Source organism: Polypterus senegalus, chromosome 1 (assembly GCF_016835505.1).
Source record: "Polypterus senegalus isolate Bchr_013 chromosome 1, ASM1683550v1, whole genome shotgun sequence".
NCBI lineage: Eukaryota > Metazoa > Chordata > Cladistia > Polypteriformes > Polypteridae > Polypterus > Polypterus senegalus.
In genome coordinates this window covers 176,311,791-176,321,139 of record NC_053154.1, presented here as the reverse complement: position 1 = coordinate 176,321,139, position 9,349 = coordinate 176,311,791, and the positions used below count along the sequence as shown (strand labels likewise).

General features: G+C 36.1%; 1 long non-coding RNA gene across 2 annotated transcripts in view; it reads right to left on the bottom strand.

Annotated features, from left to right (window-relative positions):
- Positions 1-569: 569 nt before the first annotated feature.
- The window catches only part of LOC120518701, a 79,768-nt gene continuing 70,988 nt past the window's right edge, over positions 570-9,349 (bottom strand). For both annotated transcript variants that reach the window (XR_005631279.1, XR_005631280.1), the window contains 2 exons: positions 1,654-1,724; positions 570-953 (listed from right to left, as the gene is read on the bottom strand). This is a non-coding gene — a long non-coding RNA (uncharacterized LOC120518701). The remainder of the gene's footprint in view (positions 954-1,653; positions 1,725-9,349) is intronic.

Sequence of the window (9,349 nt, the reverse complement as noted above, 5' to 3'; positions counted from 1 at the left end):
CTGGCAAACCTTTCAACCCAAACCATCTACATTCCACGGTTTATTTTCACATATGCATACAAATACATACATTTTGAAATTTTTTACTAGAGCAACACATACTCCCCAGCCCAGCTATTCTACTAAGGAGTTTTCTTTTTATGCTAGCAAACAAATCAATACACCACAGCCTGAAACATGTATTTTATGCTTCTGTGCTCTCAACACTTTTTTTGAACAATATATAGCCCTGTGACCAATTTACACCTAACCAAAATGCATTTTACTCTGTCATGTTCAACCTGTACAGAAATCAAACTTGCAGCTCTCTTACTACAATGAATACAATTTCTGAGTCTTTATCTTTAGGCAGAAAAAAAAATTAGCTGCTAACAAGTAACTGGCAGAGAAATTAAGCTTTTTAATGAATCACCTCAATTCAATTTTATTGTTGTCTAAAGAAGGAAATTTGGTTTCTCTGTCACCTTCCTCTTTATAAGTTTTCAAATGATTTTATAATCAATATTCATTTACATACAAGCAAACTCCATCACCATTATGCTTTACCTGTGACAAAGCTGTCTCTTATACTTATATGCCAAAGCCATCAATTATGAGCTCAGAGAGCCACATCTCAGACAAAGTCATACTGAAAACTTCTCTGAAATTTCTATTAAAAATGACCATTAGCTTGTAGTTCATCAAATTTGTTGCATAAAAGCTGTATATTCGCCAGTATTATGGTTAGAAGAGAAATGCATTGGGATACCTGTTGCCACATCCATGTCAAACAAATACCTCTGTGTCTGCCTTGTTTTCATGTCCTGAGCTTATAGCTTCGAAAAAGTGCTCCTGTCTTTTAAAAACAGAAAGGTCTGGAAGCTATTCTGTTGGTACTATGCCTGTGTTGGGTTGGCTCCACTGCAACAGGAAATCCCAGCAATACTGAAATTTCTCAGGTTGAAGATAAACGTCTGTATAACAACAAGTGAAGTAAAAATGTATCTGCAAATTAACAGATAAAAGTAGTAACTCCATAACACATTTAATGATAAATATTTTCCTTTATCCTCAGAACATGAATATTGATTAAAAATGAATCGCCACAAATAAAAAGTACTTCAAAACTTAGACAAAGAGAGAGATGAGCCAGTAATCAAACCAGCTGAAGAGGGAATTCAAATATGAACATAAAATTTACTGGAAGCATGTCATTAATGTGTACATCATTATAAATAACAGATTAATAAAATCACCCAGCATGAGCAGTATAATCATCAGATATACTAACCAACATTTGGGCAGACACAAAATATATTAATACATTTAATACCTTTTTTTAGTCCAAATGCTGAAACAAAAATAGCTTGTATCACACTCAACATAATGTAACAAAACAGATTTTGTTTCACCACAGTACTCATGATTTTTAACAACCACATTTGAAGTTTTTAAATATAACAGATAGTGGAAACTTGCCATATTTTTGCTTAAATAAATATGTATTACAGTCTACAAATGCTTTCATTATCTTGCCAAATCAAGCTACTTTCAATATGGGAGTACCACATATTAATAAATCACTACCTATAATCATGCTACACAAAAGAAAGACAGAAACACCTGCAAACCTTCATGAGAGAGAGACACAATAAAAAGAAAATTACAACTCACCACTTTGCACCAAAGTGAAACTTTCGTACTTTCTGAGCAGAAAACTTTGAAAAGATTGTTATTATTTCCACCTGGGGAGGGGACAGAGTTATTTTTATAAATAATGTGGGTACTAAATAAGTCAACATCTAAACATTGTCTCTTATCAAATTATTCAAAAAATGTTCTGGAATTGAAATGGTTTAAAGGAAAGGGAGTTTATTGTAATATACAAGTATGAAGAAAGCAAGCTTATATTTTACATCCAACATTTTACAGCATACCTGAACATTTTTTTTTTTAATTAATTTACTTTATCTCATTCATTCATGATCATTTCTATTTGTACTACTTTCAGGTAATATTAAATCCACCAAAAAATAAAACTGAAAAATATCAAAAGATGTGACATTTAATGTTTAACAAGACTGAAATAATATCCATCCAATAATTGGATAATTAATGAACGTGGCTCAATACCAAGAAAACTACAAGTTAATGCGCTTTAAAAGTTTGCATGATAGTAGTACTAGGGTGTTGTACCATGTTAGCCATTATTGATGTAGTGAGATGTTAAGCAAAATGACACCTTTTATTGACTAACTAGAAAGATTACAATATGTAAGCTTTCAAGATATCTCAGGCCCCTTCTTCAGGGAAGATGTAATATAGAAACTGTAATTCCCCATATTTATATAGACACTAGGACAGATAAAGCATTGGAAAACCTTTAATTCAGACATCTTAGATGTAAAAATAGACCTCGCCAGACTAAAATTCATTTAGCAAGAGAAGAGAACAATGTATAGTTAAGATCTTTTAATAAGATAACTGTCCAATAAAGTTTTTTGAAGTTTCTGATGACTTTTTCAAAACAATGTGGATCTGCAGTCAGGTTGTCTGGGATAGTCAGAGAGATGCAAACAGTCCTAATATCTGGTCATAAAACTCGTCTTTATTTAAACCATGTTGTAATGTGTTAAATTTTAGCATGAGTTTAACTTCCCATTATTTTCTCACTTGCTGTGTTTTGAAGTTATCCAAAAGCACTGTGGCTTTAAAGTCCCACACACAGTGTCCATGGCTGTTGAAGTGAGCTGCTAAAGGGACATTTTTGTTGCCATGTTTAATGCGGAACCTGTGTAAGTTCATTCTTTGGCAGAGTGTTTGTCCAGTTTCTCCCAACAGAGTGTAGTGTCAGGACATTTCATACAGATAATTAGGTAGACCACATTAAATGATCTGCAGGAAAATGATCCTTTTATGCAATGTTCTAGTCAGCAGTGTGGTATAACTATACAATCTGTATCATAAAGGTAAGGACACGTTTTACGTGTGCCATTTTCTGTTGGTTTACTTAAGGAGCTTCCGACAATTAGTTGCTGCAGGTTTTGTGGTTGTGTGTATGGCACGAGTGGTGGTTCTGGAAATACATTTTTTAGCACTGCATCATTGTTTAGCATTGGCTGAACTTTTTTTTTTTGAAGTGCTTCAAGATGTGGGTTATAGGTGACAACACTGGGAATACAGCTCTTATTGTGTTTGTTTTAATATTCCAGAAGGTTGTCTCTGGGTATGGCAGTAGCTCTACTTTATTTGAGTCTCTGTTGTTTTGGGGGCATAACCTTGTCTAATGAAATTTTGTCTAAGCTCCTGCAGTTGTTTATCCCGGTCTTTTGGGTCTGAAAATAATGGAGTGTCTTACTGTATATGCTTGGAATGGAAGCTATCACTTCTGAGGTAAGTCTGTCTGTCCTTATTCCGGGATGGTGCAGAGGTATGAACTGCTATGTTATGCTACCATAGTTTTCTGTCTGACAATTGAGCTTGGGTTTGTAACTCATTGAAAGCAACAAGTAAATTGAATGTTTTTTTCACTTTGGTTATATTCTTGAATAAAAGTGCACATATTTATTTGATATTTGGACTAAAGTCTTCACACATTATATACTTCACATCATTATTAGCATAACATGGAAAAAGTTTCTGCTTTAGGTATGTGTACAGCATTTCTTGCCTCACATTTCCTTTCATCCAACACTTACCTAGATCTTTATAGACACGGAACACACATGAAGTGCATGTATTCTAATCATGATATACTGTATTATTTATGCTATACAACTCCAGGCACCTCACAAGCAGATAAGGAGTCTTGGCTTGAGATGGGGGAACGTTTTGGCCAAGATGTGCTACATCATTGGGGTAATCGTATAGCAGGCTGCTTGTGCGGATTGACACATTTACAAAAGAAAAAGATGGAGAAGGTGGGCCGGGATTACAAGTTTTTTTTGTAGGCTTCAGGGATTCTAGTGTTAACAATAGCAAAGACTTTGGTATTTTAGATTTCTTTGTGTAGTTTTGCCTAAGAAAATGCCTCAAAAGATATAATTATTATATGCATTTTATCAACAGCAAAATCCATGTGAGCAACAGGAACAGTAGATGCCAGTTATTTACATAAAAAAAAAAAAAACAGTACAAAATGTCATGTCCAAGCTTTGGCCAAACAATATGCAGTTAAACAGGCTAAAAGACAATCATAAGACTAACCAAACTAGTTTGTAAGATATCAAAACTGAGCAAAAAAGAGACTGCAGAAGACTTAAAATATTGTCCTCATAAGTAGGTGCACAGGTAGCTAGAAAACCTCTTCAACAAAGGGTTGGCACCCCAAAGTAAACCAGCACAAAGAAAAGCAGTCACAATCTGGAAACAAACTTGGCCAAGGTTGGAAAGGACACCAAAGTGTTTGCACGTCTTTGGCACAACATTAAGATGAACAGCCATTGAAGGCCATGTCATATTACCTGACTTTTCCAACAATTTTCATTCATAGTCTTCATTGACATAATCTTAGAGAGTCAAAGGCAGTTGGTGGAGTGTTTCTATGAAGCTAGTCATGTAATGACCATACTTAATCCTCCCCCATACTATGCGACTCTTCAATTGCACCCGGGGGAGTAAATGCTAACATTATACATAAGTTATATATAAGTTATTGTCTGCTTTTTCATTTTTTCATTTTTATTACTATTTAATTTAATATTGTTTCTTTGTATCAGTATACTGCTGCTGGATTATGTGAATTTCCCCTTGGGATTAATAAAGTATCTATCTATCCATCTATCTAATGCGAAATGTCCAGCAACTCAATCCAACTACTCTGCAACTAGAATATATTAAATTAAACAAATTTGATGTTGTCTTTAGGACAGACTCTGTGTGCATGACTCTTGACAATCAATGGGTTTTACATCTATCTTAAGTAACTGTGTATAATTTATTTTTTGTATACAATGAATACTTTTCTTTGCATGTAACTACTTCTTTGACATCATCTAAAGCACTTTCAGCTACGTTGTCTCTATGACAATAGACATAAATGTTGCTGTTGAATGCTTTTCCAGAATTACAATTCATAGAAGGCAGCAATAAAGAATGCAAATGTTTTGAACTTCACAAACAATAAACACACATCTGTCTGATAGCCTTTTCTGAATTGTCTGCAATGGCTTCCTACAAAATCAACATATTCATTTTAAAATGTTATACCTACCTTATAAAGTGCCACACGATGAATCACCATTGTATCTATTAGCTTTGATAAATCACTATGGGTCTAATAGAGCTCTTTGTTCTGCTCATTCATGGTCTGTTCCAACATACAGGTTTAAAAAAATAAACCTTTTGCCTTTAGTTACAATGCTCCCAAGTTTCAAAACTCTCTTTCAAGCACTGTTACACAGCTGTTATACCTAGAGGTGTTTAAATCAAAACTTGAGCCTTTTCTATTGGAACATTTGAGTTTTTTAATTTTTTTTACTGTTTATTACATTTATATTAGACATGTTGCTCACATTCATATCAGAGGTACATTCCTTGAACCTCACAAACTGCGGTCTGTGTCCTTTATCCAGGACACCATAGGATTATCCACCTGCATATTTCTAAAAAGAAATATGAAAGAAAGAAGTCAGCTGCAACAAATAAAAGATCGAGAAAACAACATTTGGAATGTGTAAACCCTCTCTGAAAACAAATCATGCCATTTCCCCTGTCACTTTTTTCATGGTCAGTAAATAACACAGAATAAGCAAGTAACTAAGGGAGTTTCAGAAGATGAAAGCAAAGATTTTGTTAAAAGTGAAAAGCTAAAACGCATAACCTATTAATGGGCGTTTTTCATAAAATTTAGATGTGATGTAAACAAATCTTCTGTCATTCAGCAATGAATAAGGTTTATTCCTCCTGTTTCCTTACACCTCCAAAAATTAATCTTTAGAGAGGTGCAAGATGCTAGATGTAAAAGTATTGTTGAAAACCACACCACAATAAAAGAATCAAAACTGGACAAATGTTATACGTTTTTCATGAAGGAATTTCTTTTATTTATTTATTTATTTTATTTTTTTATATTTTTTTTAAGACGTAACTTTACCGGTTTTGACAGACATCAGAATGTCAGAATTAGGGTATGGGAAAATCAACTTTTCTCTTAGTTGTTCAGTGTCAGGCAAACACACATATGTTCCAAATGGTCCATAAATATATTTATAAATGTTTAATATTCTACTATGCAGCATTATTTAAAAAGTACACCACCTTGTTCAATCGGATCACTCTATTTCCATGAATGTTTTCAATTGATGTTTATCTGTTGGTTGATTCATAAGGCTGAACAAAAAAGTAGTTGGTGTTTAGACTTATATCAGCAATTTGAATAAATAAAATATACTGGGATAGATCACCTTGTACATAAAGACTGCAGATATACAGGTGACACACATCAAACAACAGATATCAGGGCTTAAATTTAACAGAAGGGGTAATGAAAGTGTGTAGGGAGTAGGGTGTGTCAAAAATCCAATGTTAGAAGTTATTTCTGAGGTTTACTGTAGTTTATAAAATTTTAGTGGACAGTTATTCTTATTTGTGATCTGTGTTATAAATTTTGCATACAGAGATTTCCACTCATAGGGGGAAAAACTAAATCAATCTAGTAAATATATAATAAAATGCTGACAAAAAAAAGTTTTTTTTCCTTTTTTAATCAATACTAAGCCATTTTTCAGAGTATAATTTTCAGCAGCTTTAATACAGTTGAGCAGTCAGGACAAGCCTGCTGTTAATTAGGAAGTTTGAGATTTTTACTTAAAATATCTATTCAAAATATTCTTAGCTAAGATGGCACAGTAGCAAATAATGATTAGCACCGACACTTTACACATACAGCTTACTAGGTTCAAACTCAGCCTGACTGTCTGGGTGGAGTTTGCATGTTCTCCCAGTGTCTGAGTGCTTTTCTCCACGTTATTACAGTTTTCCTTATATATACACTTAAAGCCTTGCCTGTTTAGTTACATGGTGTCAGTGTGAAGGTGGGTATTTGTGTATGCGAGTGGACTCTGTGATGAACTGATACACTGTCCAGGCCTTTTTACTGCATTGAGCCCAGCATTACTGGTAAAGACTGTTGCTCTCTTGATTTGGAGTAAGTGGGTTCGAGAATGTCCATGACTATTACTGTATTAGACTGCCAGTAACACAGCACATTTTCTCAGAGATTATTAAGAACTGATGACAAAACAAAAGAACATTTTTAAAAGACCATTAAGGGAAACTAAAGGTTAAAGAGTGGTATCATAGAATGAGGGTTACTAGAAAGTTCTCATTTTTAAGGTGAAATGTCCCTTTCAGATTTTGATGGCAGCCTTAGCCAAGGGTATATCTAGAACAGATTTTATTTAAAAGTATCTTTGAGCATGCTTTCTTTTTTGTATGTGCCAAAGTGATTGTGCAGGTTGGCTCTATGCCCTTGCTTCCCTCTGGGAGTTTCATGAACCCCATTGATAGGTCTTAACCAAGATGAGCTGGCCAAATGACATACCAAGCGGTAAGTAAAACAGTGTTCAGTGCCTTTTTTAAAGCAAACCAATCAAACAGTCAGGGTTCAAAAAGTGCAGTGTATCCAAACGATTAATCTAATAAATGAATAATCAATTAAAATTTGTGAATGTGGAAGTTAAAAAGTCCCAAATAAGTAATCCATAAAATCGAGGGGTTAAACAAGCAGGAAAACTGTCCTTTAAAAACTCACACGCCCATCTGCATCTTTCTAAAACTGATGTCTCCCAGGCTTACCCTATTCAGGTTTTGCAGCGTCAAGAAACGTCAACCAGCAGACGCAAACAACCCTCTGTTCCACCCCCTGGCCTCTGCCGTCTGTCCGTCGGCACCTACAGGGTGCCCCTGAGCCGTACTTCTTTTGACTCCCGCTGCCATCCCTGGCCTTGCAAGGGAGTCTTCCAGGAGTACTTGGTGGTTGCTCCTGCTCCCTTTCTGCTTAGCAGGAGCAACCTTCAGCTCCCTAGAGTGCCAGCCACACGGTTCATTCCTGGGGCTCCATTCCCATCCACCTCTTTCCTTCTTTCACTCTGGTGCTTGTGTGCCCATGCCTCTCTCTCTGTTCTTTAAACTCCACTCTCTTTTGTGTGTCTCGTCATTTGTCCCATGCAGGCTCCTCTTATAAAGAATTGACTGTACGCATCTCAATGCATCCACAAAAACTGACAGTGTTTGGATTCGTCAAATAAAAAGGATAAAGACCAAGTAAGAATTTACTAAACCAAAAAAAAGATGGACGTCTGAAGTGGAGCTCCGCTAGCAGCGGTGTTATTTTTCATATTATTTGCTTATTATCCTGAGATATCCTGTATCTATTCAACCCAAGGAGACTGCTACAGTATATATGTAAGCATATATAAACATGGCCAACAAGAAAGGAATCGAAAACTAAAGCTGCACCCAAGCTAAGATCAGCAAGCCCTAGCTCAAGATACGGCCTTTCAGAGAGAGACCTGGATCAGCTGGGCGAAAGTACAGTCTTCGGGATCAAGGTCCGATACATTGTCGCCGGCTGAGAGTGAAAAGGGGAGCGAATGTACGATCGTGAGTGCAGATCTCGATAGCTCGCTGATCGGAGAAGAGCACCAGAAACTGGAAAAGGCCTTACAATCTGCGATCTCAATTACTCCATGCGTGCCGGGAATAGCTGGGACACCGACTACAGTAGAGCCTGACGCTTCACCTACGGTACATGAAAGCACAATTGAAATGTCTAAACTGCAGGTGATGTTCACTGAGCTCATACAAGATATAAAGAAAACCGAGAAGGCAAATGAGAAAGCAAGGGCAAAGGCACATGAGAGACTAAAACAGGAGTTGCTGGAATTGAAACAGGAATGGCAACAAGCAAACGAAACGCAGCGGCAGAAGTTGCAACAAGCAAATGAAACGCAGCGACTGATGCTGCAACAGGCAAATGAAAGTTTGCGACAAGAAATGCAAGTGGAGATGTGACAGGTGCTGGGTAAAATTGAAACGCTTACTGATCAATTGGAGGATCTCAAGGAAACATTCACGACTAGCATTGAAATAGCCGAAAATTTAGCTATCAGTGCTGAAGAAAAAGCAGAAAATGTCAGCTCCGAATGCAAAAAACTCGGAGACAGACTGGCTGCTTTGGAAGATGGAAGTAGAAGGTATAATATCAGAATTGAAGGTCTGCTTGAGAATCGAGAAAGTTCAAACCCTGTGAAATTTGCAGCTGAACTTTTTTCTAAAATAATCGGGGACGACTTTAAAGCAGAATTTGAGATAGCTGCGGCTTACCGCGTGCGCGGATCAAACACCGTTAAACCCAGACCTTTTATAG